This window comes from Lycorma delicatula, chromosome 2, assembly GCF_047948215.1.
Source record: "Lycorma delicatula isolate Av1 chromosome 2, ASM4794821v1, whole genome shotgun sequence".
Taxonomy (NCBI): domain Eukaryota; kingdom Metazoa; phylum Arthropoda; class Insecta; order Hemiptera; family Fulgoridae; genus Lycorma; species Lycorma delicatula.
This window is the reverse complement of record NC_134456.1, coordinates 68,597,891-68,604,616: the sequence shown is the minus strand read 5'-3', so window position 1 is coordinate 68,604,616 and position 6,726 is coordinate 68,597,891.

The following is a 6,726-nucleotide window of genomic DNA, read 5'->3' as shown; positions in this document are numbered from 1 at the left end:
CCCGCTTGTTTATTCGCTCGTGTTCATATCACTTCATTTGAGATTAAAGGAAAGCGCTAACTACCACTTTATATATAACATTTCATGCTGAAAATAATGTGGTTTCTATCTCGTAAATAAATTATTAAATATTAAGTAAAAAGAAACAAACATTTTTTTCGTGGCACCAGTAATAGGAATTTGCATTTGAATAATTTTTTAAAACTTGATACAACGCTAATAAAAAATATACAATTTAAACACAAAACAAATCCGAATTAAATAACAACTCAGAATCGTCTTCACTGGTATTACTTGCAAGTAATGCAGAAAACTGCATCAATTACAAGCTGAGGTTGTTACAACACCTGAATACCTCAGAAAATAGCGCATTCTGAAAATTGATGAGTGTGAAATAAAGGATAAAGTACCGACGGTCGACGGCCACATTTAATTAACTGATCGTAGCAAAAGTTATCCTACTGAAGTTAATCAACGTTAGCTGCAACTCCTTGCTTATATTAGTAGATAACGATCCGTAATAACACGCAATGACATTTAAATATTAAAATAAATAGAAAATATAAATCAGTAAACACTAGATAAAATAAAATAAAATGTAACAAAAATATTCGTACTTAAAAAATTACAACGCAAAACCAAAAAACTGGCGTTAAAAAGATGCAATACGAAATATAAATTAAAAATTAATCATGAAAAAATATTATATTTTTTGTATTTAATAATTTTTACCATTTACTTGAAATTTTAGAGTTAGTAATTTTATAAGATAATATAAAGTGAACTTATATATATTAAATCTCAATTACAACTAGTTACAATCGACAATGTCTCTCATTTTCGGTGTATATTAGGCAACCATTAATTTGCAAATCGGCTAATAACACTAGTGTGCTTGTAAATACAAGATCTAAATCAGTTAATTTAAGAAAAACATTTTTAATTTGTAATTAGTACAATGTCTAAAAGATTACGTGAAAACTTCCAAATCTAATGGATTTTCAACAAATTACATCAGTTCATCCGAATAGAGATAAATAAACGACCCAAAGTGAATTACGTAGAGATGTGTTCCTATGTCAGTCGACCGCACCCATCTTCCACGGTAATAAATAACATCGTACCTATTAGTTTCAATTTAATGATTCAAACGTTTGTTAATTTCGATAGTTATTCGACTTTTTTGATATCACATCTGTTTTTTGATAATAAATATTAACCTATTACTGTGCATATATAATAAAGTTTTAATTACATAACATTCCTCTGAGTACCGGAGTTCAGAATAAACCTGTTTGTATTGTTAAATAACAACAAAGTATAAAGTAAAACGCAATAAACTTTTAGTAATATTATTTTTTTAAAAATACAATTGTAACATGTATAAATAGCTGAATATGAATTAAAACTGAATTAACCACATTAAAGGATAAAGGTAAATGTACTTGTTAATAAAAAATGTAACAAATATAGGCTATTATCTAGCAAAATTACAAAAGGAACCTAATTTTACTATGCTAATACATGCTTTTAATATGAAGCTTTAAATAATTAACAAACTTTTCATTAGAGCTTAGAGTAGAGTAGATCCTTCGGGGAAAATCTGTCATTTTCTTTAGAAAACCTTACACTACCGAATAAGAAAATGGAATATTTTCCTCTCGGCTTTCATGATAAAATAATCAGAAAAAAGAAATGAAGCATGAGCAGTGAAAGCTTTTTCTTGTAAATTGGACATTTACATGAATAATTTACAATTAATTAGTTATCAGTTTTTATAAGTTCCGTTAAAAATAGAAATTATGATAAAAAGAAATATAAAAAAAAAAACAGAATTAAGCGTAAAGGAAAAGTAGCATACTTATAGCATACCATGTAGGGTGAACAAATTTATTTTTTATTTTTAATATTATACCGTATAACTTTTTCAACGTTATAATTAATTTCTTATCATTCGAGTTCTGCGCTGCGTAACTCGGAATTAATTACAAGCCACGAAGTAATATAAGTAAACATAGATTGAAATATTAATTATTTAAAATGGAAAGAATTGCAGTTTTTATTTTGTTTTCGAACAATAGGCCTATAAATAAAAGTAACAGTTGTTTTAAAACTCCAGAAACAAGTTTTTTTTTTTAATTATTTTCAAACTTCAATCAGTAAAAAAAAAAAAAAAAACACTATTCATCAGCAAGTTTAATAAAAATTAATTTAGCAGAGGGTTTTGTCTCTCTTTCTGCGTGTGTGCGTATGCGCGCGGGTGTGAACATATATATATATATATATATATATATATATATATATCGTATTGTCGCATCTTGTAAATGGTTATTCTAACACACTCTTACGTGTAAGTACCCGAACTGTATATTATGCAAATATACGAGCGTATATAAGGTCATAATCGATTAATCAGGTAATAATGAGAGTATCGATCGTGCAACAGAACTTTAATTAGCATTTTATAAATATAGGATATGAAAAGAGTATTTAAACATATTTAAACAGCTAAATGTTTAATATTTAACCAAATAAAGAGTTACGATTTTCACATAACATTTACTTCCTAAAAATTTAATATCATGAAAATAAATCAGCTTAATTATTTTGAGATTCTATTAAAAACCTCTTAAACTTATCTTTAAGTGCTAAATTAATTTGTATTTATAAAAAAATTATTTTTATACAGAGAACTGATCTTCAAAAATTAACTAGATTAGGAAGTCATTAACTACCCATAAAGTTAGCTTTAATCATACAGCGAAAATAGATCAAAATAATAATGATTATGACAGAATATCGATAAAATACAAGTTCATTCACATTTATTTTATAAATACTTACTTCTTGGTTTCGCGAACTGTAGACGGTTCATAACCTCATGTAACAGCTGCCTACATTTTTGTCTGTCAGCTGCCCTCTCCTCAGTAGCACCAGCAATTTCAGATCGTCAGTCCTAAAGTTCCTTCATCTCTTCATAGGTCTTCCCAATGGTCTTACACCCAATACCTGACCGATCAATACTGCTGGCATGTTTTATCATATTCTGTTCCGAGAACGCGTTCCAACCTTCCCAGTCTTCCTCCCTTTATTGTGGCTATTATGTCTGGTTCTTATTACAACCGCCTATTTTCCCTGCTTCTCATTTTTCCATTTTCCCAAACTGGACCAGAGATCTTCCTTAATACTCTATTTTTAATTTATTACAGTCCGGCTTGTATTTTCATTGCAAGAGTTCATGTCTGGGACCCATACATAGCAACCGGCTTAACTCTTTGTTTTGTAGGATCTAAAAAAATCGTTCCTGGATAACGACTGTTTTGTGCTCCTGGTTAACAATCGGGATCTTAAATGTTGTTAAGCGCACCGAGACATCGTGAGGCTGTTATTATTCTAGCTGTTATCTCTTCTTCCATATTGTTATTATTGTTGACTATTACACAAAGGTATTTCTATGACTTAACCTTTTGAAACATCATATCAATAATGGGCCTTTTCATTGTTTATTTTCAAGCAGCTTTGGCTGTTTATTTTATCAATGGAGTGGTCATTTCTCTTACTTCTACTCGCACCCACCAGGGCAATGACATCAGCAAAAGCTAGTGCCTAAATCTTTCTTCCGATTACTAGTCCCGAGTTCGTTTCCAATACTTTTTTTATTACTTATTTTATAATTACAATTGAGAAAACTTGAGAACACCATGACTACTTAAAGAACTTTTCTACTTTTTTATTGAAATAATTTTTTTTTTAATAATTAACTTTCAGTTATTTATTTCAAAATTATATTTTGCCATAACATCATGACAATGACAGTAAAATTATTACACCACCTGATAAAAGTCATTCGCTTTCTATACCACAAATCCCCCACAACTGAATAATGTTATATTACGCCGAATAATTTTGAAGTAATCAAATCGAATTAAACCCAGCCGTTTAACTTTTATTTCATCTAGCCTGTATCTCATAAAACCATCTAGAAGTACTAAACTTTGCTTAACGCTACACATTTCTAGTTTGTTACGCAAAAAGCTCTGAAATAAAACTGATATTTATTCTTTTTGAATGTAAATGAATTTATAAAAATATGACCAGATTTAACTGGTTTCTAACTAAACAACTTAATTAGATAAAGGCGATCAAAGCGGTATACTTAATTAGATCACAGTAATTAAAGGGCGATAGAGGATAACTACAAAGAATATATATTGAATTATGCATTCAAAATGAATTTGATGACAGGAATAGAGAAAATAATCAAAATATTTTACTGAAAAATTTCACTCAATCAAAATTTTTAAGAGGGTAGCCATAATCACTTCATAATAACAAAGCTGTGTTTTGAATAAATGACGTGGGGTTAAATAACGTAAGAAGATCCAAATAGTATGAAAAGTAAAGAACAAGAACATTAGAAGAAAGCAGACTTTAATCGGGAAAAAATTAAAAAAGTATTGAAAATAAGTCTGCCTATTTTCAACAATATTGAATCCTGTTAAATTATGTTGAATAATTACTTGCTGAAAAAATAAATTCTATATTTTAACTTCAAAGTACCTAAACATTAAAAATACAAATACTACATACACACGTGATTTAGTATTGTACAAGTAAGCTGCAACTATGCAACATCATCATGATCATGAAAAAGTGCTTATAATTTAACTTATGCTTGGGCTTGTGTTAAAATACATTTCTAAAATCTGGAAAACTTAAAAAAAAGATACCAAGAGAAAACATCAAATAACAAGTTTTTGTAATAATGATATTTGATTATATCGTATTTTAAAAAAAAGAAGGTAGCGGGTTTAAAAAAAAACTTATATGGACACTACAAGACTTCTTTGTACGCATATTAAATTACATATACACATTTAAAAGTACACAAAATTTTATTTCACTAATAACTTCTGATTTTTTTTAGTATTCTCTTTTTTATTGTTATTTTTGAATTATTATTTACTGTTAAATCTCTTTTACAATCAGAGGTTAATAATTATTAATAAATCAATATATTGAAATTAAAAAACAAAAAAAGGTTAAAAAAGGAATATGAAAAAAGGAAAAAAATAAAATGTTGCAAACAAAAAAAATAAACAGGAAGAAAATGTTAAAACCAAAGAATAAAAAAATTAAGAGAAGATGATAAATATAAAGAAGAAGAAAAGGTTTAGACCAAGGAAAGAATAAAAAGATTAACAGAGGATGATGAATATAAAGAGAGAAAATTAGAAAATTATAGAACGTGTACACAAATTAAGATCAGAAGAATTATATCAAACCAAAGAATGATTAAATGATTGGCAACAAAAACAAATAAACGAGAAGATGATCAACTCCGAATTAGGGAGAATATTCGACATATCAGAGAACTAATGAACTAAAAGATATGAATTTTTTGCAAATTATTAAAGATCGGGCGTGTATGCCTTAGTGTATAGGTTATTCTTGTGAGGGTGTATTTTTCAATTACTTTGTAGTTAACTTTAATGTAGATAAAATTAAACAGAAATTCCAAAATAATTAAATAAAATTGAGTAAAAGTTAAATTAGAAAATCCAAAAATAATACGATTCTGAATTATGATTTTCAATTAATATAAATAATCAGATGTTTCACCAAATCTATTACATATACACATATGTAATAATGCCTATTAAATTGAATACGAGTACATATAAACATTCTTAAAAGTAGATAAAATTTTATTTCACTAATAACTTATGATTATTTTTCATATTTTTTTTTATTGTTATTATTGAATAATTAGTTATTGTAGAACTTTTTTTAGAATCACAAATTAATAATTATTAAGAAACCAATATATTTAAATTAAAAAAATAAATCAAAAAAATTAAAAAAAAGGAAGAAAATGAAGTCTGATTCGAAACGATGTGCTTTCCCCTTCTAAGATCCAAATATTTTATTGATTAAAATTTCATTTGGCTATAAATCTGGGACCAATGAAAAAAGTACCACTTACATCGTTGAAAAGCTCTCAACGAGAACTTATTACTTCAGTTAAGAAAATATCCAAAATTCTTTTTTTGGATTTTGGGCTTTTTTGAATACTTTTGGTTCAGTCGAATGCAATCAAAAAGGAAGGTGCACAACTGACGTTACAACAGTCCTAAATCCAAAATTTCAACATGCTACGGCTAATCGTTTGAGTTATGCGAGATACATACGTACGTACACACATAACGCCGAAACTAGTCAAAATAGATATTTCCGAATCTAAAATCCAAAATTTTTCGCGATCTCAATACTTCCTTTTCTTTGTTAAAACGACGAATAGTAAAAACGATGAATAATGTGGTATGCGTGGTGTAATTCACTTGAAATTTAGTTTATCATTATTTAACTGTATTTCACATAAATTCGAGTTGGACATGTTAAAAACATTCCTACTGAGTAAAAGCTATATGAGTAATAGATTATGTTAGTAAGTAGAAAAGGTACAGCAACCTGTTGCGTTACATGTCTATCTTTTCTAGTCTATCTTATGACAGTAAAGTATGAAAAACAACGAAGGTATAAGAAGCACTAGGTAAAGGGTCAATATTACTTTCACTGAGAGTAGTAATATTCTTTAAATAGTCAGTTCTATAAAAGATAGAATACTGTAACAAACGTATTATTAGTAGGTCTTACAGCAAGTGGATTTCAGTGGATGGCGTGCTGATGTATAACACAGTATATACGACTTGGTGAAATGAAATT